This window comes from Miscanthus floridulus, chromosome 8, assembly GCF_019320115.1.
Source record: "Miscanthus floridulus cultivar M001 chromosome 8, ASM1932011v1, whole genome shotgun sequence".
NCBI lineage: Eukaryota > Viridiplantae > Streptophyta > Magnoliopsida > Poales > Poaceae > Miscanthus > Miscanthus floridulus.
This window is the reverse complement of record NC_089587.1, coordinates 162,270,684-162,297,366: the sequence shown is the minus strand read 5'-3', so window position 1 is coordinate 162,297,366 and position 26,683 is coordinate 162,270,684. Positions and strand designations below refer to the sequence as shown.

The following is a 26,683-nucleotide window of genomic DNA, read 5'->3' as shown; positions in this document are numbered from 1 at the left end:
GCATGCAGCTGGCGTTTCCAAGACCCGGTAAGGCTCCGTTCGGTTACATGGGATTGGTTCCTAGCCCAACCCTTTCTTCACAAATTTGTACTACGGAGGAATAGTTCCAAGCCTGAAATGACCCGTTCCGGAACAACCGAACGGGGCCTAAAACAAACCAAGCAACCACGCGCGCGTCCCACCCGTCCAAACACTTCGTATTTGCTGCGTATAAGTGATTGCCGACGCTTGCTCATTGAGGGAGAGTAAAGTAAACAAGGAAGGAGGCAGACATGGAGGAGGAAGCCCATGGCATCGTCATTGTCGGCGGCGGCATCTGCGGCCTTGCCACTGCTCTCGCTCTTCACTGGTGCGTGCACTTGCTCCACATCACAGTTAATTTATCCTTTCCCCTATAGGGTAATATGACTTGAGTAGCTCTGAACATGGCATGCATCTCTATCTCTATCTCTATCTCTACCTCTATAATACATCAGTTCAAATTATTCTACGTCCACCCAACAATTACCCTCTCCACAGAGATGATCTTAACTACATCCACACCACTAAATGCACCCAGAGATTCACCATTATAAAAACGTACGCACCGGATCATCTATCTTTTATTCTCTCTCCTTACTCAATCATATCCAACGGTTGATGTTCAATGGATGTGCAGTGTCAACCCCCACGCATCCCTACCGCCCACCCGCGCCCTCCCTCCTCCCCCGGTACCCACGCCCACACCCACGCCCACGCCCAACGGCGGTGGTTCGATCCCTCACGGGAGTGTTTTTTTCTCCGAAAAAAAATTGAAACACAATCCGCTACTTCCTCGCCCTGTCTTCTAGTTCTAGCCATGACGGCGACTCCTCCGAATCCTTTCCTCTCTCTCACTCGCATACGGAGCCAGGAAGCGGGGCAGCCACGGCTGGGGCGCCAGCCACTACTGGAGGCGCCCTCTTTGCTGAGGGCCCAGGGCCCTCGGCAAAGGCTTTGCCGAGTACCGCCCTCGGCAAAGAGCTCTCGGAAAAAAATTTAACGGCAAAGAGCCTCTTTGCCGAGGGCCATTTGTCGGGCACTCGGCAAATCCTTTTTCGAGTGCCAACGGCGGCACTCGGCAAAGAAAAGCAGCCGTCAACGGCGCTGCTCCGTTGACGGCGCCTTTGCCGAGTGCCGACAGTTAGGGCACTCGGCAAAGACATTTTTTTTTCAAAAACTCTTTGCCGAGTGCCGCGGCGGTAAGACACTCGGCAAAGACATTTTTTATTTTTTTTTAAAAAACTCTTTGCCGAGTGCCGCGGCGGTAAGGCACTCGGCAAAGACATTTTTTTATTTTTTTTAAAAAAGCTCTTTGCCGAGTGCCTCCTCAGTTTGGCACTCAGCAAAGATTTTTTGCTTTTTTTAAAAAAAAATCTTTGCCGAGTGCAATGTGCCAGCTTTGCCGAGTGCCATGACCATTGCACTCGGCAAATCAACCGAAATTGTAATTTTTTTTGTTTTTTGCATTCCACTGACACATTATATCACATGTCACATATATATCATAAACATCACAATAATCACATATATATATCACAACGAAACCATTTTCACGCATTATATCACAACCACAACTCAAATAACAACATATCACAACCACAAGTCAAATATCACAACCACAAGTCACAAATTCACAACCACAGTCCATCAAGTCCAAGCACAAGTCACAACCATAAGTGAAGCTCAAGTCCAAGCACATGACGAAGCACAACTCCTCAAAAAGGCGGCCTATGATACGATGGTGAAGCAAAGGCTCCATCATTCGGTGACGCATGAGCGGGGTTATTCGAACCCGCCGACGGAGGCTGCAAAAAGGATAAGAGGTTGCATGTGTGAGATTCATCTAGTAAGTTTCTATGTGAGACATTGGTGTATGTCATAGCTAGTGCAAGCATCTAGTAAGTTTCTATGTCAAGCATCTAGTAAATTGAGAATGTCAAGCATGGTTGTATGTCATAGCTAGTGCAAGCATGTAGTAAGTTTCTATGTCAAGCATCTAGTAAGTTTATATGTCAAGCATCTAGTAAGTTTGTATGTCAACCATGGTTGTATGTCAAGGAAGCATCTAGTAAGAGTGAACTTTCATACTTATAGGAGTGGCTGTAGAAGTAGGCGGTGGAGGAGCTGCCAATGGCAAAGGTACACCCCCTTGCTGGACACTCCGCATGAAGGCCTCTATTTCTTGCATCCTCCTCTCCTGGGCCGCGAACGCTTCCCTCTAGGCCTGCAGCTGCGCGCTCTGAGCCTCGACCACGAGCTTCTGGGCCTGCAGCTCGGCCTGCAATACAAACTTCAATGTTTCAGTAATGCAAATGTAACTTAGGTGTGCAAAGATGAACGTACGACGAGTAAAACAGGACGTACCTCGAGAGCGTCGACCCGCTGCAGTGACGGAGTAGGCCGTGGGCGTATGGGCTGACTGGAGCTCGTGCTCCGTGCTCGGAGCACGTCGAGAGAGGAAACAGTGGTGGAGTCGATGGCGCCGTCTGCAATCCACAGCCGCCCATGCTTCTTGCCTCCTCCTAGCCTCATGATGGTCTCTGCATCAATGGGCTCAGTGCGCACATCGTAATCTTCCCCATGGACCTCTCTCACCTTTGAGGTGTACTCTTGGACCTTAGTGTGCACGGTCGGGTCGAAGTACACCTCGCGCGGGGCAGACGGGTCGAAGGAGACAGAGGAAGACGCCCTGCCCATGTGGGACATAGCCCATACAGAGAACTCCGAGACCTCCACGCCCGGGTGTGCAGCCTCCTGCGAGTAAGACGGCAAGATGGTGAGAAATAAGGCAAAATTCAGCGTCAAATAAGATAAAAAAATCACTTACATATGCTTGTTTGTAGGCGGGGAGGCTGTGGCTACCTTGATGGTGAGTAGCACCTCGCCTCAGCAGACGCTGGTCCCGCTGCCTCGCGTGGTTCTGAGCGAAGTCGTTGGACAACCACCTGTCCACGATCATCTCCCAGCACACAGAGTGGGATCGACACCACCAGGGAATCACCTACAAGTCATCGATTATTTGACATAGAAAAAAATAAAATTAAACCGACTTAATCTCAAAACGAATCATTATTAATGTTTTTCGTCTACCTCAAGGTACTGGGCCCGGGACAGCTCCACCTGTCTTGCATCAGACTTGCTGATGGACTGCTTCAACACCTACGACGCGGTGCAGGTAGACCCGCAACGCCCACGAAGACGATCGGGGTCCTCTGGTCCCCTCCGACGGATCCTCTGCAATATAAAAAGGCAACAGGTTAGTATTTGTTAAAAAATTCGGCAGCACCTTCCCTGCACGGTGAGGTTTCCACAACTGATGTCACTGGACAGCATACAGTTCGATAGAGCAGCTGTTTTGCAGTATGTGCAAAATGCCTTCACCAAATATACCAATTGAGCTACATCCCCAACATTTGTTCAATTTTTTAATATGATTAATTTTAATTATTTTACTTGCATCGCTAAATGTCACCGCAGAACTGATAATGCAAAAAGTGACTTCACTCGAACAGTTAATGTGACTTCTGACTTGGATGCCAATGTATATGTTTGGGAAACTCAGACTCAGGGAATCGGAGGGAGTTTAGACAGGGAGGAGCAAGGAATCGGAGAGGAGGAGCAAGAACAGCAACAGGGGAGGTTCTTGGACGAGTACAGAGCAAGAAGATGACGGGTTCAGTTCTGTTCGATGCCTCTCCCCGATGGCTGCTCTGGTCTTTATTCTGCCGCTCCCGTCCCAGCCCAGCTTGGGCTGTCGCTCCTGTCCCTGCCCAGCTTGGGAGCCCATCCAGCGGCCCAGCTCCTGACACGCAGCCACCGCATGCTCTGGAACGCCTCACCCACACCACCGACCCGCATTGCTCCAGAAGTTGGATCACTTCACCATCACGCATACGTCCATGGTCTTATGACTACAGCGCATTCTGGCAGAGGCCGAGTGACGATGTCAAATAGCCGCATAAGCAATTTAACTGTGGACAGCTCAAAAGAAAACAGCAAAAACAAAAAGGTTCTACCGTGAGCAGTTCAAGCAATAGGGAATAAAGTAATATGATTAGCAATAGAAGTTTTGAATAGTTTAAACACTATTGCTTGAATCTGACAGCAACATTAGGAAGAGATATGCTGGTGAAAAGACTGCATACTACAGCAGCTATGATTGAATGAACACATAAACAAGGAGCACGGAAAGTTCTGGTGGTGGTTGAAAATTAGAGAGCCGGACATTGCAGAATAGAGTGCCACAGCTGAGCGTTTCAAACACTGGAAAGTCTGTACTACCATTAACACCCCACAAAGGAAGAAGCTCCTGAAGATTAGTGACTATGCTAGCAGACTGAAGGCAAAGCACTGGAGAAAGGCCTGTAGGAACAGAACTAAAACTGAAGTTCGAGAGTCACAAGAAAATCCAACCTTGATCAAATTGAGACCAATCAAGCTGAGATATTGGACACCGCTTCACAAGATCAAGTAGCATCCATCTCAAACAAAAACCACATCCAAAGATTAAGAATTTTAGATGAATTTCAGAAAATTCGAAAAAACATAAAGAAGGAGAATTTGGTCAAAAACATGGACTTGAGGTGCTCGTGACGGGTTTAAAAAAAATTGATCATGAACAAGAATTTTAATTAGTCATGAACAAGAATATAATATGCTAGGTGTTACAACTCTTTCCACGAACAAGAATTTTAATTAGTCTGATACTTCCACCAACTTATTATGCCAAATCAGCATGGTTTCAGCACTACTAGTACAACATGTGAGTTTCTGAATCCTCAAGCCTTCTTGGTGAATAACTGAGTCCAAAAAAAAGTTGCATTTGACTACACATTAAGCTATGCTGCCATTTTTTCGTTTCAATGTTTTTTTTGCAGATTCTCTACGTAGACTCTTCATTCCGGATGTGCAAACCCCCGACACAAAACCCAAAATCGTTGGATGGACCAAGAAGTTGCTATCTGAGGCTATCAAGGCTGACATCAATCATGATGGGTCATTTGGCAAGCTCAAGAGGTATGCAAAAAAAGATATATGGAATCACGATCACTGTTCAGTTTTATTCAGCGTGTTTTTGTTACAGAAAATATGGAGCATGCTGCATTATCCTAGATTAAATTATGGCATGCTATCCCAGTTTTATTCCTGCCAAACGCAATTTTTATGTAATCAGAACGGGGGCAGGGCAAGTGTTGAGCAAGCATCATGATCTGTACTGAATAATGCCAGGGTCCAGGGGTGTAGTGATCTCGCAATATTTCTGCTGCCTTTACAATATCTTAACATGTTCTGCTCTTCGCAGGCTCATTGTGGCAATGCAAATTGAGTAGATTAACAGAACTCAAGGTTATGGGGAAATCTGGGATTTTTCCGGACCAACTTTCTCCAACTTCTGGTGGCTAGTAGCCAGTAGGTTTATGTTATTTTCAGTTCCCTTTGTCAGATAATGAGCAGTACTACTGCAGTACTGCCTAATGTAGTAACGTTGGCATGTACTACCTATTAGCATATATTAGTTAACTAACTCTGAATTTGGTTGACATTGTGTAAAGTTCTCACAGCTACCTGTTACCTACCTTACCAATCTGAGTGTCATAGCTTCTTTTATTTTATTGTCCCTATACCATGGGGTTTTTTCCCCATTCATATATGTTGCTTCTGAAAACATGAATGATGAATTGCCTTTTAGCTTGTGTTCTGGCACCGGTCATGGTACCACTACCAGGAAACTGAGTTGTTCGGTTAGGGGTGTAATAACCGTGACAGGGTAGCTTTTTAGTTTCCCTGGTCATTCCGCTATAAGTTGCTATGTCTAAACGCTGAAAATTATGGTTTAATCACTTGAAGCCTCCTTTCCCCAGCTGGCAGCCAATTTTCCTGGTCGGCGGACAGCTATAGCTTGGCAGCTGCCACGGCTGCCTCCCTGCGTCCTATCCTGGCTGGGTGGCTGGATGCGTCCAATTCTGGTTTAATTGCTCAGTTCAAACCAATAGATTAGCCCAATCAATACATTAGATATGCATAAAGTAAGTAATATATTTGTTATGTATCTGCAATTTGTTTTTTTATCTGCGCTGGTGACTAGCAGTGCCAAGTTCTTCAGTAGGGCTGCCTCTCAGTTTTTTCTTTTGTCCCTTTTTTTCCTGAGAGGATGCTTTTTCTTTTGTTAGATAGCAAGGTGCTCTATGGTCCTGCATCGATTTTTCATTCTCTGCTTGATCTGTGTTTTTGCCCACTACATAAACAGGTGTGATGCATAAAAAATGAAAACAGAGCTCTGTATTTTTTTTTGCAAATAAACCAGGGGGGGGGGGGGGGGGGGGGGGGGTTGCAGTGGGATGCAAATGAACACAGACACAACATAGCAATACTGATCAAAGTGTAATTCCATTTGACAATCGATATAATACTGTAAGTAGGATTCAAAGGTTTCATGCACAAGTAGTCTAAATACACATCTGACAATATAAGTTTATTTTTTTCGCCACTGGGGCGACACCACCAGCAGTTCAGCAACTATAGATTGATGGGCAGCGGCGGCGTACCTCGTCAACCGGGAGCGGATCGGCGCGCTGGCTCTCGGTCTTGGTGTGGGCGGGTGCGCGGTGGCTCTCTTGGCCTTGGCCATGGGGTGCTTCGGCGGCACACTGATCCTCGCTCAAGACTTGCTCCGGCCGCGCAGCTTCCCAAGTCTGGCTGTGCCGGGTGCAGGACGTCGGGGGAGCCTAGTGAGGGACGCCAGGGGCGGGCAGTGCGGGACGCCGGGGAAGGGCGCCGGGGCGGCCGGGCGCAGCTACAGGAGGCCGCCGGCGGTGGTGGCTGGGGTGGAAGAGGGGGGCCGGCGTGGGGCGCGGGGCGGCCGCCGGTGGGAGCTGAGGTCGGGGGAGGGGCGGCCAGGCGCGGGGCGGCACGTAGGCGGGGCGGCCAGCGGCGTGGCGGGCGGGCGGCGAGGGTAAAGAACCGAGCACAGGCGCAAGAGGGATTTTGGGGATTTTGGGCCGACGTCGGGTTTTTAGGTTTTGGGTCTTTGCCGAAGGCCTAGATCCAGGGCCCTCGGCAAAGATGTTTTTATTTTTTTAAAAAAAATTCTTTGCCGAGTGCTCCTGGCCCAGCACTCGGCAAAGACAGTCTTTGCCGAGTGCCAAACTGGCACTCGGCAAATTTTCAGTTTTTTTGTTTTTTTGACCCCAAATTTTTTGTTGGGCCCGTCTACATTGTTTACAACTTCATGTTCAAATTTGGTGTTTTTTCTAGTTTTTTTGTTATATTTGGTTGATTAATTTGATTATGTTGAATTTTTATATATAATTCAAATTTGAACTGCAAGTGCATGGAATATTGTAATCTAGTGCTTCGAAAAATATTATTCATGGTATTTGGTGTATGTTGAGTCTCTATCCACGAACTCGCATCAAATTTCGCGCATCTTCTTCACGTAACATGACGAGCCACTTGCTGGAAAAGTGTTTTAAAATTATATAAAGTCCATCCGAAGTCCGAAAATCACGAAACTTGTCGAGGTGTCATGTTATCGCATGTGTAGGCTGTGGTAAAAAATTGAGAATGTTTCGAGCAAGTTACGACGTCAGATGCATAAAACACAGACATCTCCACGTCGCAACTTGCTCGAAACTTGTGGAGATGTCTGGGTTTTATGCATCTGACGTCGTAACTTGCTCGAAACATTCTCAATTTTTTACCACAGCCTACACATGCGATAACATGACACCTCGACAAGTTTTGTGATTTTCGGATTTCGTATGGACTTTATATAATTTTAAAACACTTTTTCGCCAAGTGGCTCGTCATGTTACGTGAAGAAGATGCGCAAAATTTGATGCGAGTTCGTGGATAGAGACTCAACATACACCAAATACCATGAATAACATTTTTCGAAGCACTAGATTATAATATTCCATGCACTTGCAGTTCAAATTTGAATTATATATAAAAATTCAACATAATCAAATTAATCAACCAAATATAACAAAAAAACTAGAAAAAACATCAAATTTGAACATGAAGTTGTAAACAATGTAGGCGGGCCCAACAAAAAATTTGGGGTCAAAAAAACAAAAAAAAAACTGAAAATTTGCCGAGTGCCAGCTTGGCACTCGGCAAAGACTGTCTTTGCCGAGTGCTGGGCCAGGAGCACTCGGCAAAGAATTTTTAAAAAGAAAAATTTCAAAAACGGTTAAAAAGTCTTTGCCGAGGGCCTAACGGTGATGCCCTCGGCAAAGATTGACGGCAGGGGATGGAAGTCGTGTCAGGCGATATTGCCGAGGGCCGGCCCTTTGACGAGGGCTTAGCCCTCGGCAAAGAATTATTGTTGCCGTGTGCTTGTCTTTGCCGAGGGCTGTTCTTTGCCGAGGGCGTGGCCCTCGGCAAAGACTCTTTGCCGAGTGCCCGAGCATTTGCCCTCGGCAAATCCTCAAGCCCTCGGCAAAGATGCTCTGTCCGGTAGTGAGCGGGGCAGCCGCGCGAGGGCCACGGCGAGCTGAGGCCGTCGTCGGCCACGTGCCCAGGAGCACCGGCTCGGGTTGCCTTGGCGAGGAGAAGGCTTCTCGCGCTCGCGTTCCGGTTCCATGGGAGGCCTCATGCGACACAGCCGTGGGGGCGACCCCTGCCCCGGTTCTTGTCCTTAGCGGCCTCCGGTTTCGCGCGGCCGGTCACCAGGAACCCCGCTTCCTGTCCATGGGATCGGTTCGAAGGTTAGGGTTTGCTCTTCCACTCCATCCGTCTTGGTTTACCTTAAAGGCGTGTTTTTTACATCTCGAAAAGTTTAGATCAGCGAATTATTTTAGGCTACTGTGCTGGTAAGAGATACCTATTTCATCGGATAGATGAAAATAGTTTGTATCGATGAATTTGACAAGATGAGACTTGAAGACAGGTAGGCATCAATCAATTTATATGTTTGGTGAAACTAGAATAAACATATTACATCTCCTTTTTTTGGTCTGCTCTCGAAACCACATTAACACAGTCCCCGTTTTCTTATGCTATTCCAGAGTTGCAATTCATGAGGCTATGGAGCATCAGACAATATCTATTGCCGAAGCTGGCATTCCAACAGGACTCAATTCGAGGACTTCAGTTCTTGCAGCTGCCAATCCAATTGCAGGACTCTATGATGATCTTATGGTTGGTAAACATGTTTTTATTGACTCAATAAGTATCCATCTTTTTAAAGTATAAACTGTTCAGACGGCCGTTCTTTCATGATTTGGTCTAAAGTTCATCGTCAAAGATATCAGAATGTATGATCAAGATAAGGTATGAAGCAAAATTATTTCTACAGCTTTTCTATTCTAGCTACCGAGTACATTGAGTACTTTTAATTTTTGAAAAATAAAAAAAAATCATAGAAGGTTGGAGATTTTTGTTGGCTCATTCTGGCTATATACATACTGGAGCAGCTTATCTATATGAACTTTGGGCATTATGAGGTTTCTCTTATCATCTTTGCAGTCATGGAGGAGTCACCAAACTTTAGGAGAAATCAGCCACCGTCGAGGCCTTCCCCGCCGATTGCATGACATATTTTAGTTTTATGATTTATTTTTTCTAAGCATGATTTATTTTGTTTTATGATTTATTTTTTTTGATGCCATCGTAGCGTTAGCACGGGTAATTTACTTTTAAGAAAATGTTGCATTTTCATGTAAATTTAAAGTGTCGGTTGGAAATATGAACTGATCTTTCATCATGATTTCCATGTGTTCAGGTTGTTGAAGCTGCACTTATTTCTAGAATACAAAGATTGGAGCAGAGACTAATGGAAATTGATCCTCATGTGAGTCTCTGCGTCCTTAAACTTTTTATATTACATATAACTCTTGCTCTTCTTGTAGAAAACTGTACACGATGATGCGTTTTTTACTGCATACTCCATTTAAGCATTGTCACTTACACGCTTCTCAATCATTGAATTGGCTTCAAACCTTTAAGCTGTTACTCCCATCCCGTATTTCATTGGGATTTCAATTTAGTCAACTTTCATCATAGTGCACACAGTGGAATTCAAACAACAATGCTTCCAGTTATTTCCATCTCTTATATGCCTTCCAGAAGCCCGGCTGCAAATGAATATTTCACACATCTGAGTTTTTTTTTCATCACATAACAGTATTTAGTAGTGTCTAGACTACTTTTTTGCTGCTCTTTAATCTAATGAATATTTTACACATCTGAGTGAAATATACATATTTCAGCAGTTTGTTCTCCATCTAAAGATTGCCTCTTGAAAGAAAGCCTGACAACAGCTGATTTCTTCTTTTGCCCCCTTGTTCTCCATCTGATAATATACTGTCATTTTGCTTTGTGCAGGTTGTACCGGTTAGCTTGGGAGATATGCTGATCAGGTAATCTTTGTTGACCTTCCTTTTTTAACCAAACCACACTTGAATTCCTGATCTAAGCAGTAGCTACCATTCTTGTGCTTAATCCTACCTAATCCATCATATGTGTTCCGAGTATATCCTCTTGTCTGTTATGCTTGTCCAGGCAATGCAAATTTGCAGTGCCAGCCTGCTAGGTGTTAGTGTTATCCACCATTTCCCTTTCAGTCATCATCTGTGCTTGTGTTGAGTCTATTATGAGGCTAGGCTACCACCCTGTATTGTCTCCTTGAGCCAGCGTCAGTTTCAGTTTTGGCACTGCTATATATTTATCTGATTACGTGCTTCAGTTTTAGTTTCAGCGCCAGTACCAGTTTCAGCCAGTCCCACCGAGGCCTTGTTTAGATGCAAAAAATTTGGCAAAATGGACACTGTAGCGTTTTCGTTGTTATTTGGCAATTAGTGTCCAATCATAGTCTAATTAGGCTTAAAAGATTCGTCTCGTGGATTTCGTCTAAACTGTGTAATTAGTTTTATTTTTTATTTATATTTAATGCTTCATGCATGCGTCCAAAGATTCGATGTGACGGGGAATGTGAAAAATTTTGCAAAATTCTTGGGGAACTAAACTGGGCCCAATTTGTTTAACACATATCATGATTAATACAGTAATACTTGCCAATGTGCAATTGCTTCTGTGGGCAATACTCCACTATTAAGAAATTTATCCAAATTGGTGCTGTTGCCCATGTTGCAGGATTTAAAAGATGCATGATCAAGTCTGAATGGAGGCAACCGGTCTGTATCTACCTCGATGTTCTAGGAAATTCTTGAAGATTTTTTTGACGGCTGTAGCCAAATGCTACCAGAAATGTATTAATAAATTAACATGTTCAATTTTCTGACGTGTAATGGATTGGTGTCTGATATGTATTCAGGATCTGAGATGTATCTGACAGCTATGATGACTGCCACAACGCTAAAACAGGTGCACCTGACACTAAAGCGTTTTGTGGGCGTGTTTATTTTTTTCTGTGTGAGAAATGACCATTCTTTGCGAGACAATGAATTTGTGTTTCTTTCATAGTTGATTTATTTTTTAGTATTACGATTAATTTTAGTTTTATGATTTATATTTTTTTAAATGTTACCGTAGCGTTAGTACGGACAATATACTAGTATAGGAAAGGGATTGCTAGTCTGGTGCTGGAGAAATCTGGGACCTTACGAGCAGATGGAGTGGCAGTTGGTGTTCATGCCAACGGATGGAGAGTTCTGGAGCAACTTGGAGTGGCTGCAGAGCTCAGGGAAACTGCCAATCTCATCTCCGCTCAAGCTTGTACCCTTACAAAGCTACTGAACTGATGCAGTGATGCACCACTTAAGTAATCTGATGCCACTAGAACCGTCAGTCCCTCGCTGCTGCGCTCCCCCGACTCCGCCTCCTCCCCCTCCGGTGGGGTCCCCCGGGGCTGTGGAACCGGAGGGCCGCTCGGCGCGGCCGCGTCGCACGGAGTTTGTCGTTGTTCCTCGCTCCGTGGAGTTGCAGGCTGCGGAGGACGAACTCGGCCTTGCGCTTGTCGCTATCGTTGGTGGTACCAGGCCCCCGGTGTCGCCAGCCATGGTCCGCCAGTTCCTCTTTGAACGTTTCGGTGTGGCGGGGGAAGATGCTGAGGTCCGTCGCCATGACCCTGAGGACTTCGTTGTGCGGTTCAGACGTCGCGAGGACAGGGACCGAGTTCTCGCCACTCTGGCGGTGGGGGCTCAGTTCTCCTTGATCTGGCGGCCTTGGCGGAGGACCTCGATGGCCTCCGGTGGGTCGTTCAGGTACAGAGTGTTGGTGGGGATGAGGCGTGTGCCCCTCCATGCCCGGAATGCTTCCACGGCGCAGACCATCCTTGGTCCCGCCTATGCGGACGTCGAAGTTGTTTTACCGAGGGATGTGTCGGCGGATGATGGCCGCGAGTTCTTCGTTGCGGCGTGGTGTATGCACCCACGTTTCATCCCTGACGAGAAGATCATCTTCATCCCGGAGCCGTGCGTTCACAACCCTGACGAGAAGATCAAGGCCCTCATGGCGTGTGAAAAGCTGGGGAAGGACATCTTTGACTCCCTAGGGAAGCTACTCTGCGATGACCCTTCGTTGCTCATGGTCGTGCATGGCAGTAGGCCCTTGGACCGGGATGGGCCGGGTTTCCTGCAGACCCCAATGGAGGGGGAGACATCCTGGGCCAGCTTCATGCTTGAGACCCCGAGTGCGCGAGTTCATGCCGGACTGGGTAGGAATGCCAGCTGGGTCATGGTCCTGTTTCTGATCCAGTGGTTGAAGATTTGGCTGGGCAAATCTCTGCCTTTGGCCCGGTACGGAGGATATGGGCCCATGCAACACATCATCTACTGCTAATCCTGGGCTGCTTCACGAGATCGAGAACCCTGCGCCTGTGGCATAGGTAACCCAGGCGCCGATGGCACCGGCCATGCAGGCAGCAGGAATGTCGCTGCCCGACTTCAACGACTCCCTCTGCAGGAGCCGCTCATTGACTCCACTTCGCTTCGTCGTACCTCTCGCCGGTGTAGCGTGCGAATCGCATCGCTGACGCATCTCCGTGACCCAAAACTGGAAATTCAAGCCAAGAAGGTGATGCTGAGGAAGTGGAGGCCGGCGGGGAGATCCTTGCCGCCACAGAGTCTTGATGCCTCCTACGCCGATAGGTTCCATCATCGGGCCTTCAAGGAGCCCCTAGCCTCCTCCAAGCGTGCGGCCATGCGCGAGCTCTTCCCTGCTGGAGGCCTCCGGACCGCTGCTCTAGCATTCGACATCTGAAGGATAGTCGTCATCTGTCGCGCCGCTATTTTTTTCATGAATTACAACCAATTTCTAGTCTGGAACGCCCGTGGCCTCAATAGCCGGGCACGTCGCACAGCCGTTAGGGACATCATTGTTCAGGAACGTGCTTCTATGGTTTGCCTTCAGGAAACCAAAGTTGCTGAATTTTCTGTGTCCATGATCAATGAACTAATGGGACCAGATTTCGATTACTCCTTCCTGCCTTCTGTTGGTGTGTCGGGGGTAGTGATGGTGGGGGAGCACAATATATAAGGTGGGAGAACCGTCACCTATAAGGCTAGTCTTTTGGGTTGAGTAAGGCCCAAAGGCCTTATATGTTGTAGCTCCGGTGAACCTAGGACCTATGAGAGCGTAGGCACGTGGTAACGAGCCGGGCTGGCTGTAAGCCAGCTCCAACAGATCGAGAACTCGGTGGTCACCACCTATTCTAACAATTGGTATCAGAGCTCATGGTAAAAAAGCTAAACCCAATAAAAAAATCTCAAGCGTCACATATGGCGGGGGCTCTCCGATGTGTGACTAAGGGGGAGATTGTTGGGGTTTAGTCCCACATCGTGTAGCGATGATGGGGGAGCACAATATATAAGGTGGAAGAAGCCTCCACCTATAAGGCTAGTCTTTTGGGTTGAGTAAGGCCCAAGGCCTTATATGTTGTAGCTCCGGTGGACCTAGGACCTGTGAGAGCGTAGGGTCGTGGTAACGAGCCGAGCCGGCTGTAAGCCAGCTCTAACAGATCGAGAACTCGGTGGTCACCATCGGTTCTAACAATTGGTATTGGAGCTCGTGGTAAGAAAAGCTAAACCCGATAAAAAATCTCGAGCGTCACATATGGCGGGGGCACCCCGATGTATGACTAAGGGGGAGATTGTTGGGGTTTAGTCCCACATCGTGTAGCGATGGTAGGGGAGCACAACATATAAGGCGGGAGAACCTGGGAGCACAACATATAAGGCGGGAGAACCCTCACCTATTCAGGCTAGTCTTTTGGGTTGAGTAAGGCCCAAAGATCTTATATGTTGTAGCTCCGGTGGACTTGAGATCTGTGGGAGCACAGGCTCGTGGTAACGAGCCAGGCCAGCTGTAAGCTAGCTCCAAGATCGTGAACTCGGTGGTCATCACCGGTTCCAACAATTGGTATCGGAGCTCATGGTCAAAAAAGCTAAACCCAATAAAAAAATCTCGAGCGTCACATATGGCGGGGGCACCCCGATGTGTGACTAAGGGGGAGATTGTTGGGGTTTAGTTCCACATCGTGTAGCGATGGTGAGGGAGCACAACATATAAGGTGGGAGAACCCTCACCTATAAGGCTAGTCTTTTGGGTTGAGTAAGACCCAAAGGCCTTATATGTTGTAGCTCTGGTGGATCTGGGACCTGTGGGAGCGCAGGCTCGTGGTAACGAGCCGGACCGGCTGTAAGCCAGCTCCAATAGATCGAGAACTCGGTGGTCACCATTGGTTCAACATGGCGCGCAGGGATATGTGGAGGGGATCAAACCCCACCATTGCCGTTTTTTCAGTCGCGGTGCTGTTAAAGACGGTCGACGGGGTGGATGTTGGGGAGTGCTGGCTCACTTCGGTCTATGGTCCAACTGAACAGTCGTTGAAGGAGGCCTTCCTTGCGGAGCTCCAGCGCATGGCCTCTTCCTGTCCGGGGGCCTGGTTGATATGCGGTGACTTCAACTTGATCTATCAGGCGCAAGACAAGAACAATGACAGGCTAAACCGTCGCCTCATGCAGCGCTTCCGTCGTACTATTGACGCTCTGCAGCTTGCCGAGCTCCACCTTACCGGTCGTATGTATACGTGGAGTAAAGAGAGGAGTAGGCTGACGATGGAACGAATTGACCAGGTCTTCGCCATGGTGCCGTGGCTAGAGAGCCACCCCTACCACAATTTGCATTGCCTCTCGACAGACTGCTCCGACCACGCTCCCTTGTTGCTGGTACTCAGCACGGATCCTTGGGCGCAGCCACGGTTCCGCTTGGAATCCTTTTGGCCAAAGGTTGATGGCTTCCTCGACGTGGTCGCGACCGCCTAGACCTGTCCCCTTCGAGAGGTTGATGCTTGTAGAGTCTTGGATTACAAGCTGTGCAATGTCGCCAAAGCGCTGAAACGCTGGAGTGCACAGCGTATCGGTAGTGTCCGTTTTCAGCTTGCTGCCGCACGTGTGGTCATTTTTGAACTTGAAGTCGCACAGGAAACCAGGCTGCTGTCTCCTGAGGAGCTTGAGCTGCGCCGGGAGCTCAAGGTGGCCACGCTATATAGGCCTCGCCTCCTTGTCTAGGACTATTGCTCGGCAAAAGTCCCGGTACCGTTTTTTTGAAGGATGGTGATGCTAACACGTGTGTTTGGTTGCCCCTTCTAAATTTTAGTCGTTGTCCCATCGAATGTTTGGACATATGTATGAAGTATTAAATATAGACTAATTACGAAATTACATAGTTTGCGACTAATTTGCAAGACGAATCTTTTGAGCCTAATTAGCCCATGATTTGACAATGTTTTGCTACAGTAAACATATGCTAATGATAGATTAATTAGGCTTAAAAATTCGTCTCGTGAAGTACTGACGGATTATGTAATTTGTTTTTTTATTAGTATCCAAACACCCCATACAACATTCTTCCGACACACCTCCTAAATTTTAGTAGGTGAATCCAAACACCAAGTTCTTCAATCTCCAAGCCTGCCACAGAAGATGCAAGAGCTACATACCAACGTTCACACACGGGGGTCGCACCTTCACCACAGACGAGGCCAAGTTAGGAGCGGTGTTCGAGTACTAGATGCCCTTTTGGGTACTCGGTTCCAGCGGCTTCATCGGGAACGCCTTGATTTGCCAAGGCTGGACTTGCAGGACCTGGTTGGCATTCACGGAGGACGAGATTGCCAAGATTATTCAGGAATCACCGGCTGACCGTGCTCCAGGTCCAGGCGGCTTCACCGGAAGGTTCTACCGAGCTGCATGGCCTATTATAAAAGATGATATATGTAGCGCCTTCAACTCGTTGTGGCAGCAAGACTGGAGGAGCTTTTACCTCCATGGTTCTCCTGCGAAAGAATGAGACCCCGGCTGGCCTTAGGGACCAGAGGCCCATTAGTCTCATTCATAGCTTCACTAAGCTAGTCTCCAAGGGGTTGGCATTGCGGCTCGCCCCATCCATGGACGCTCTGGTCCGTGCCAACCAAACGACGTTCATCAAGGGGAGACGGATACATGACAACTTCCGTTCGGTGTAGCTCTACTGCCGGTGGCTGCACGCACAGCAGTATGCGTGCATTCTGCTCAAGGTTGACATCGCCAAGGCGTTCGATTCAGTCGCTTGGCCTTTCCTGCTCGAAGTATTAAAGCGCATGGGTTTTCCGCAGAGCTGGAGAGATTGGATAGCTGCGATGCTCTCCTCTGCGAGCACAAAGGTGCTAGTCAATGGTCGCTTGGGCCGGCGCATCTTTCATGCATGGGGTTTGTGACAGGGTGACCCGCTGTCTCCTTTCCTGTTCGTAATTGTTATGGAAGTGCTCAATGCCATGATAGTGGAAGCAGACAGCAAGCAGGGTATGCTAACGCCCCTTCCTGGTGACCACTTTGGCCATAGGATGTCGCTGTACGCGGACGATTTGGTTCTCTTCCTCGTGCCCAAACAGGAAGACTTCAGTTGCATTCGTGTCATACTGGATTTATTCGCTGGAGCTTCTGGGTTGATCACCAACATCGACAAATGTCTCATCTCGCCGATCCGATGTACTGAGGAGGACGTCGCACTTATCCAGCAGGTGTTCCCTTGCCAGTTGTCGCCTTTCCCGTGTCGCTACTTGGGTGCGCCGCTCTCAATGGGGCGCCTACACCGCGCTGATGAGCAGCAGCTGGTGGACGCCATCGCAAGGCGAATTCCGACCTAGAAGGCTGGTCTCTTGAATGCGGCAGGAAGGCTGATGCTCACTCATGCGACGTTGTCGGCCATACCTGTACATGTATCTATCACTTGCTGTATATCGGCTTGGGCGATCCGTCAAATTGATAAGCGCCGTCGTGCCTTCATGTGGTGTGCGGTACTGACACCGTGGCCAGGGGAAAATGTAAGGTCGCATGGCCGGTGGTGTGTTCCCCAAAACCGTATGGTGGCCTGGGGATCCCGGACATAAGGATCCTTGGATTCGCCCTATGTCTCAGGTGGGAGTGGTAGAAGAGGGCGCCTGATGCGCCTCCATGGACTAAGCTCCCATCCAAGCCGGAGAAGATGGCCAGTACGTGCCATGTTCAGCTGCTCGGTCTCCGTCGAGCTGGGAGACGGGGTCTCGGCTCGTTTTTGGACTGACTCCTGGCTGCCAGCGGGGTCCATCCAATTCTTCACACCGCACTTCTTCCGAGTGATAGACTTGATAGCATCCATAGATTAGCATGTTTACAGACATTTAGGATAAACAATAAGTCCTAAAACATGAACTAGTATGGGATTTACAGATAGAGTGAGAGAGAGGGGTTGCGGAGGTGCAAACCATCGGCCGTCTTTGTAGAAGACGAGCTGGCCATGGGGTTGCTTGACGGTGGCGCGGTGATGCCCGGCGGTGAAGGCGCTGTCGCGGTGGTGGTGGTGCAGAGACAGCGGTGGCCAATGGCGGTCTTCCCATTGCTGGCAACGCCCCCTCACTAGATCGGTTTAGGGTTTAGGGAATGTAGGTGGGGCGTCTGACGGCTCAGGTGAACCTCGTGCCTTGTGCCCCGGCCTCCACCTCTCTTTTTATGATGCTGTGCGATGGGGGCCCACCAACCATGGAGCGGTTGGACGTCCCCGATCAGGGCATAGATTCAAGAGTCCAATTGGTCGTTGGGCCAATTGGAAGAGATCAATCTAACATTCGCCCCCTTGATCTCACCTTATGACTTAAACTTAACTTACTTACTTTATCTTGTTCCCATCTCATCACAGATCAGTGCATAGAGCGTGCCTCATCGTCACGGTCAGTTGCCATTAGATTAAACAGCTACAATGCACCTCTCTGTTTTGAAACAGATTCTCAACTAGGCCCTTATTGTCTAGGAATCATAGGCTTTCCCTTAAACCCATACCGGCTAAGTGTTCCCTGAACACGCTGGGTGGTAAGCTTTTGTAAGCGGATTCGCGAGCATCTTTTCTATTCTTATATGCTCAAGACTAATTATATGATCCCAGACTTTATCTTTCACAACATAATACTTTATGTCAATGTGTTTGGCAGCACCGCTTGACTTATTGTTGTGAGTATAACATACTGCTGGATTATTATCGCAGTATAACTTGAGTGGTTTATGTATGTCGTCTACCACTTTCAACCCGGGCATGAATTTCTTCAGCCAATTCACCTACCCTGTGGCCTCATAACATGCTACAAACTCGGCATATATTGTGGACGATGTAGTGACGGTTTGCTTTGAGCTTTTCCACGATATAGCTCTTTCTGCGAGAGTGAATATGTATCCTAACGTGGATTTTCTATCATCTCCCGTATAATCAGAATCTGTATACCCCTCTATGTGCAGGGAATCAGATCTTCTGTACGTTATCATGAGACCCTTCGTACCTTGCAGGTAAGATAAAACTTTCTTTACTAATTTCTAGTGTTCTATTCCTGGATTACTCTGATATCTGTGAAGTAACCCGACAACAAATGCTAAGTCAGGGCGAGTACACACTTGAGCATACTGTAAACTTCCGACAGCTGAACTATATGAAACCGCTTTCATTTGATCAATCTCATATTGGTTTCTGGGACATTGAAATTTCCCATATCTGTCGCCCTTGACTATGGGAGCAAGTGAAGACTTACGATTTTGCATACTGTATTTCTTTAGAACTTTTTCTAAGTATGCCTTTTGCGATAATTCTAAAATCCCCTTTTCTCTATCTCGGTGAATCTCTATTCCTAGGACGAATGAAGCTCCACCGAAATCATTCATATCCAACTTTGAGAACAAGAACTTTTTTGTTTCTAGTAGTAGATTAACATCACTGTTAGCGAGCAAGATGTCATCCACATACAAGACTAGGAAAATGTATTTTCCATTCTTGAACTTTGCATAAACACAATTATCCTCTATATTTTCTTGAAAACCCAAACTTTCTTATTGTACTATCAAACTTCAAATACCATTGTCTTGAAGCTTGTTTTAATCTGTAAATTGATTTCTTCAGGCGGCATCCCATACGTTCTTTTCCTTCCACAATAAAACCTTTCGGTTGTGCCATGTAAACATTTTCCTCTAGATTCCCATTTAGGAACGCCGTCTTTACATCCATCTGGTGTAATTCTAAGTCGTAATGTGCTATAAGCGCCATTATGATTCTAAAAGAATCCTTACATGAGACTGGAGAAAATGTCTCATTGTAATCTATACCTTCTCTTTGCGTGAAACATTTTACCACAAGTCGCGCTTTAAACCTTTCTATATTCCCTTTGGAGTCATGTTTAGTTTTGTAGACCCATTTACAGCCTACTGTCTTGGCTCCTTTAGGAATTGTTTCTAAGTTCCCAACACCGTTGGTTTTCATTGATTTCATTTCATCTTCCATGGCTTCAAGCCACTTGGATGAGTGAGCGCTTCTCATGGCTTCTTCAAATAAGGTGGGATCACCATCTATTTGAAATTTCTCACATTCATAAACTTCGTAGTCATTAGGAATGGCTAATCTTCTAACTCTTTGAGACCTTCTAGGGGCCTCGTTAGATGACGCTTGTTCTATATGAGGTTGTTGTTGCTCTTCCTCATATGTGACAACGGATACTAGGGGATCTTGAAGGACAGGCTCCTCATATTCATTCATTGTTGCCACAAGAGAGCTAACAACAGGTGTTGTTACTATAGTGTTTTGCACTGTTGGTACAGCAACAACAGGTAGCGTGAAGAATGGCTCCTAAATCATAGGAGTGAGCACATATATCCGCTTCTCTTCTAAACTAATTTCTCATGCTACCATGCCTCCCCTGATCATATCATCCTCCAAGAAGACAGCATGTCTTATTTCTACAAACTTCGTTTGTCTGTCAGGACAATAGAAACGACAACCTTATGACTTTTCTAGATAGCCAATGAAATGGCAACTGACTATCTTGGAGTCTAGCTTCCCTATGTTTGGCTTAAAAACTTTTGCCTTAGCTGGACAACCCCACACACATAAATAGTTAAGTGAGGGATCATTTTCTGTCCACAACTCATACGGTGTTTTGGGCACTGACTTGCTTGGCACTCGATTAAGAATATGAATGACGGTTTTTAACGCCTCCATCCATAAACTTATCGATAGGGCAGAGTAGCTTATCATGCTTCTCACCATATCCATTAAGGTACGGTTGCGTCTTTCAGCTACTCCATTCTGGTGAGGCTCGTTCGATGTAGAATACTGGGCTACTATGTTATTTTCCTGTAAGAACCTTGCAAAGGGTCTAGGAACTTGGCCATATGGGGTGTGTCGACCGTAGTACTCTCCTCCACAGTCGGACCTTACTATCTTAATCTTTAAGCTATGCTGATTTTCTACTTCAGCTTTAAATATCTTAAATTTATCCAATGCTTCCGATCTTTCCTTAATTAGATAAATATAGCCAAAACGAGAACAATCATCTGTGAATGTTATAAATGAATCATAACCATCCACACTCTTCACAGGAAAAGGACCACAGATGTCTATGTGAACTATTTCTAAAATTCCTGCACTTCGTTTGGCATCTTTCTTTATTTTCTTAACGTACTTTCCTTTTATGCAATCAATGCATTGCTCTAAATCTAAAAATTCTAAAGGCGGAAGAATTAATTTCTTAATCAATCGCTCTATTCTCCCCCTCGAAATATGGTCTAAATGATAGTGCCATAATTTCAAAGATACATCATGCACTCTTTTTCGCTTATTTGTTACATTCATAGACGAGGAAGCATTCTTATTCTCAGTGCTCACAGCATTCACATTCTCAGAAAGTGATAATAAATAAAACTTGTCTTGTCGGAAGGCAAGACCAACACACTTATTATTATACACAATCCGACATTTGCCATTACCAAAATGGCAATCATATCCATCATCTTCAAGTCATGAGATACTTATCAAGTTTCTACGCAAAGAGGGTAAATAAAGAATATCTAAAAGCTGTAGTCTAAAACCATCATCAAATTCTAGGGAGAGATCTCCAATGGCTTCAACTTCAGCTTCAACTCCATTTGTAACTTTAATTCTTCTTTCTCCTCTTTGCAGGGTCCTCGTACGGAATCCCTATAATGAATTTACAACATAAACAACTGCACCTGAATCAATCCACCAAGTACATTTTGCATAACTTAAATACAATGATTCATCTATGAATATAATGAAATCCTCACCTCTCTTTAGAAGGCTCTTCAGAAAGTCTGGACAGTCCCTCTGGTAATGTCCATGCTTCTTGCACCATTTATACTGATCTTTCTCAACTTGAGCATTATTGTTATTCTGATGGTGGTCATTCTGAGGGGCTTTTCCTTAAGGTTTGACATTCTTATTGAAGTTCTTGTTGTTGTCCTTCACAAGGTTAGCAGAGTCACCCTGTGAGCTTTTTAGCCTCTCCTCTTCTTGAACACACATTGCAATGAGCTTCTCTATATCCTATTTGTCGGGCTGCATGTTGCAATTAACAACAAAAGTTTCGTATTCCTTAGGCAAGGAAGCAAAAAACCAAATGAATCAGGAACTCATCCTTGAGCCCAAAATCCATTGGCTTCAGCTTTGAAGCTGTGTTGCTCATCTTCAGTATGTGCTCTCTGATACCGCCACCATTGTATTTCTCATTGAACAGTTTTTTGATCAAAGTACTGGCATAAGCCTTTGAAGAGTCAATGAACTGACTCTCCACTTTCTTAAGATACTCTGTGGCGGTATCAGAATCTAGGATATATCCCCTTATAGCATCTGAAATTGTGGACTTAGCCACCATCAAACACTTGCGGTTTGAAATGTCTCATTTCTTACGTTCGAGATCATATTTTATCCGCACTTATGCATGATCTCGCTGCCGAGCAGTGAAATAAACATCAAACTCATTTTCTTCCCTCACTAGGTCTACTGGCTCTGTAGGACATGGGGAGGTAAACGCTAGGTCATTTTCAGACAACGTAAGTGCTAGTTTATACTTCTCTCACCATACCATATAGTTGCCCCCTTCAAGAGGCGATATGTGCGAGATAAAAGCCATTGGGTTGAGTCCTGAAAAACACCGTCAGAGATAGTGAGAAAATGTCATAATAATTGTATGCCTTAATTTAACGTTGGACAAAATTAAAACATAAAACTTTCTTATATACTAATTCTACATCAACGTTGGGCAGAAATAGAATTAATGCATAGAAAAACTTATGAATAATCATTATAATATTGCTATTATCAACATTGGTCAGAAAAATAACAATATTATAATTTACTGAATAAAATTCAACTGCTCTTCAAATTAAATTCTCCTGTTGGTTCAAATTTAATTAGAAAATAATAAACTTTAACATTGCAGCGGAAAAATAAAAAAAATTCTTTATCTACTTTTCAAAAGCATTCATCTACTCTCTGAAAAAATTATCCCGTTGGTTCAAATTTTAACAGAAATTTAAACTAGTCAAAAATCATCAAAATTTGCTTCTGAAAATTAAAAAACAAAAACAAAAAGTAACTGTGCAACTTGGGCTGAAACTGCTTGCGCGCTGCGCACTGTCGCGGCCCAGCAACAAATTCGTCATGCGGCGGCGGCTCGTGCCCACGCTCCCTCACGCCCAGGCCGTAACCTGGGCCTAGGCCGGGATTTCACTCGCCCGCTTGGGCTGTATCCGGCCCGATGGCTCTCAGCCGTTCATCGCGATCGGACAGTTGTCCATCGTTCTCGGCGGATACAAAAACGGCCTGGCACGGCGCGGACGCCCTAACCCTAAGTCATTCTTCACTGTCTCTTCTCTCTTCGTCGCGGCATTGGCTCTCTCTCCCACTCTCACTCCAAACCACGACGGCCCGAGAGAGAAGCGTGGTGGCGCCGCCATGGCGCCCTTTGCCGGTGCACGCGTGCGGCTTGATCCGTGTGCGGCGCCGGCGACCGGCACCGCGGTGGTGCACTTTACGCCCCCACACGCGCTGCGGTGGAGCACAACCCCAAAACCCTAGATTTTACCGGCGCCGCAACAGGTCCCCTCGCCGGAGCGAGCGCGCCGCCGTCGAGCGGTCCTGTGACGGTGCCCTCGGCCGGGCTGGCGCGCACGGCGACAAGCGCGGCTCGGCTTCTCCCCGTGCGCTAGCGAGGCGGCGGCGGAGCTCCTTCTCGCGCGACGGCGGGATTCTACCCGGGCGATGGCGGTGGTTACGCGTGGTGGAGAGTCCGAGTAGGTCCTCCCCTCCTTCGTCCTTACTCTTGAGTTAGGGTTTTGGGTTGGGGTCCGATCCGTTTCTTCAAATCGAATCCCCTCCTTCTACTCTTCTACTCGGTTTTCTACCCCAATGAGCTAGATCTACGCCTAGTTAGGCGATTGATACCATTGATAGATTTGATAGGATCAACTGGCCATAGATCTAGTATGTTTACTAACATTTGGGATAAACAGCAAGTCCTAGAACATGAACTAGTACGGGATTTATAGATAGATTGAGAGAGAGATGGGTTGCGGAGGTGCAAACCATCGTCCGCCTTCGTAGAAGACGAGCTAGCCATGGGGTTGCTTGACGATGGCGCAGTGATGTTCGGCGGTGAAGGCGCTGTTGCAGTGGCGGTGGAGCAGAGGCGGCGGTGGCCGGTGGCGGTCTTTCTGTTGCTGGCAACGCTCGCTCACTAGATCTATTTAGGGTTTAGAGACTGTAGGTGGGGTATCGGGCGGCTCAGGTGAACCTCGTGTCTTGTGCCCCGGCCCCACCTCCTTTTTTATGGCACTGTGTGACGGGGGCCTACCAACCATGGAGCGGTTGGTGCCCCAATCAGGACGCGGATCTAAGGGCCCGTGGACCAATCGGAAGAGATCGATCTAACACCGAGCAGTTGGTCGCCGTTTCCTGTTGGTGTCTGTCAGGGATGCGCTTGCCCAATGCTGATGGGTGCGCCGTATCACCGGGGCACTGACCGCACCGGTGTTGTACGAGTACGCCGATCTCTAGGAGAAGTTGGAGGCCGTCCAGCTTCGGCCGCTTGCCAGTGACCGCTTCGTTTGGCGATGGACGCCGGACGGCGCTGATTCTGCGTCGTCGGCTTATCGGTCGTTCTTCCTGGGTATGTCGTCCTTGTTGGGAGCTAAGGAACTATGGAAGGCCTCAGCTCCGCCGAAGGTCAAGTTCTTCTTTTGGCTGGCTATCCAGGGGTGCATTTGGACAGCGGATCGCAGAAGGAGGCATGGCCTACAGGATACTGCTGAGTGTGCCCTCTGCGGATAGGAGGATGAGACGGTCGACCACCTGCTGGCTTCTTGCGTCTATGCAAGGGAGCTTTGGTGCACCTACTACGCCCCATCGGCTGGGAACGGCTCACGCCACCGATGGGGACAGCGCTTTCGTCGTGGTGGATGGATGCTCGGCGGCAGGTGCCCAGGGATCTGCGGAAGGGGTTTGACTCGGCGGTGCTGCTAGTGTCTTGGCGGCTGTGGAGAGAGCGTAACTCGCACATCTTTGACAATGTGGCGATCACGGCAGATCAGGCGAGACGGAAGGTGCTGCACGAAGGTGATGAGTGGATTGCCGCTGGGTTCACGGCAATCTCGGCATTTCTGGCAGATGCAGCACAGCCTTTGTGATGGTCTCTACCTGGTTGTCGCAAAGTTTGTCTAGATGTAGTCCAGTATGCCTTACCTGTTGATGCTAGTGCTACCTTGATCTATCCTGGCATCTTCTCTCGGATAGCTCTTGATTGTATTGTCCTGTTTTTCTTCTTAATGAAATACACGTGAAGTTGTGTTTAAAAAAAAACAAGGTTTTCTCTCAACTACTCTTGTTGATCCTGATAACTGCTCCTAAAGTTACATTTTGATTGCTTCGGATGGAATGAAAACTGAAAAGCGACAATTCAGTATCAAATTTGCAGATTAGAAGTCCCAACTTTGCATCAAACGAGGAATGAAGTAGTAGAATCAATATGGTTGCTTTTTTTTTCTTGAGGGATAAATAGTGCTTGCTTTAACTCGGCATTTCAGGCATCATGACGTGTGGCAGCAGAGAAACAAGACTAGCCAGGTACCAATCAGGTCAGTACTTAGTACAACGACGTTTCCGACGATATGCCAAATACCAAAGTAGCACTCGAAACAAACTTAATAAAACCAGTCTTGGTGCATGTTCCTATATACTTCCTCTATTAATAAGCCGGGCAGAACTCCTGCCGGCCGTTTCCAAAAAAAAAGTCATGTTCCTATATATGACAAAGGCACTAAGTCGGCCAATCTTGATTTGGTTAGGAATAAGGAACAACGATGCTTGAAAAGAAAGGATCTCATCGAGACAATGGCCAAGAACATACCTTCAGGAGCAATCCGCTTCGGCTGCCACGTGGTTGCGATCCACCAAGATCCTGGTGGTACCCATGGAGCCATTCTTACTACAGTCGATGGTTGCACTATCAGGGCCAAGGTGTATCTCCAGTTCTTCACATTCACGCATCTGATTCCTCTCTTTTTGTTTATTCTTCTGTCTGAAACTATGTACTGATCGATCTCGACGTGCTGGTTCTCATTGGATGTGATGGCGTAAGCTCGGTGGTAGCAAGTACGTCTGCGCCCAAAATAATCCCTCGCACGGCTCTCCGTGGTTTCACTAGATATCCGCATAGACATCCATTTGGGACTGAGTTTCTGCAATTAAGAGGAGAGGAGTTCATTGTCGGCAGATTGCCTGTAACCCACGATCTAGTTCATTTCTTCGTAACCAGGCCTAATCCTCCAACAGGTATATATGTATATGGTTTGTTGAACTACTACAAGAAAACTGCGTGATAACCGAATAACTAGCGCTTATTACAATGATGTCATCCAGGAATAATCACCAAAGACGTACGTGATGGCCACGAAGAATTCCATGCTAGAGAAGCTACGAGATAATTGCCCTCCTGAGATCATCGAGATGGCCCAGAACTCAGATCCAGAGTCCCTGAACGTCGTGAACAGCATCTGGTGCCGGCCTCCATGGCAGGTCGCATTCGGCACCTTCCACAAGGGCGTCGTGACGGTCGCCGGCGATGCACGCCATGGGCCCGTTCATTGGCCAGGGCGGCTCGTCGGCGCTTGAGGACGCCGTCGTGCTCGCCCGGTCGTTGTCACGAGCCGCCGCCGGTGACTACAGTGTCGCGATTCAGGAGTATGTCCGAGAGAGGAGGCTGAGGGTAACAATGCTGTCTCTAGAGAGCTTTCTTATAGGGACGCTGGTGCGCCCATAGTCGTCGCTGGTCACCAAGCTTGCCTGCGTGGCTGTCTTGGCACTCCTAGGCAGTAGGTCGCTCAGGCATGCCAACTATGACTGCGGTCGCCTCTAG

General features: G+C 47.2%; 1 pseudogene; it reads left to right on the top strand.

Moving 5' to 3' along the window:
• The first annotated feature begins 272 nt into the window (after nucleotides 1–272).
• On the top strand, nucleotides 273–26,683 carry LOC136473880 (monooxygenase 1-like; annotated as a pseudogene).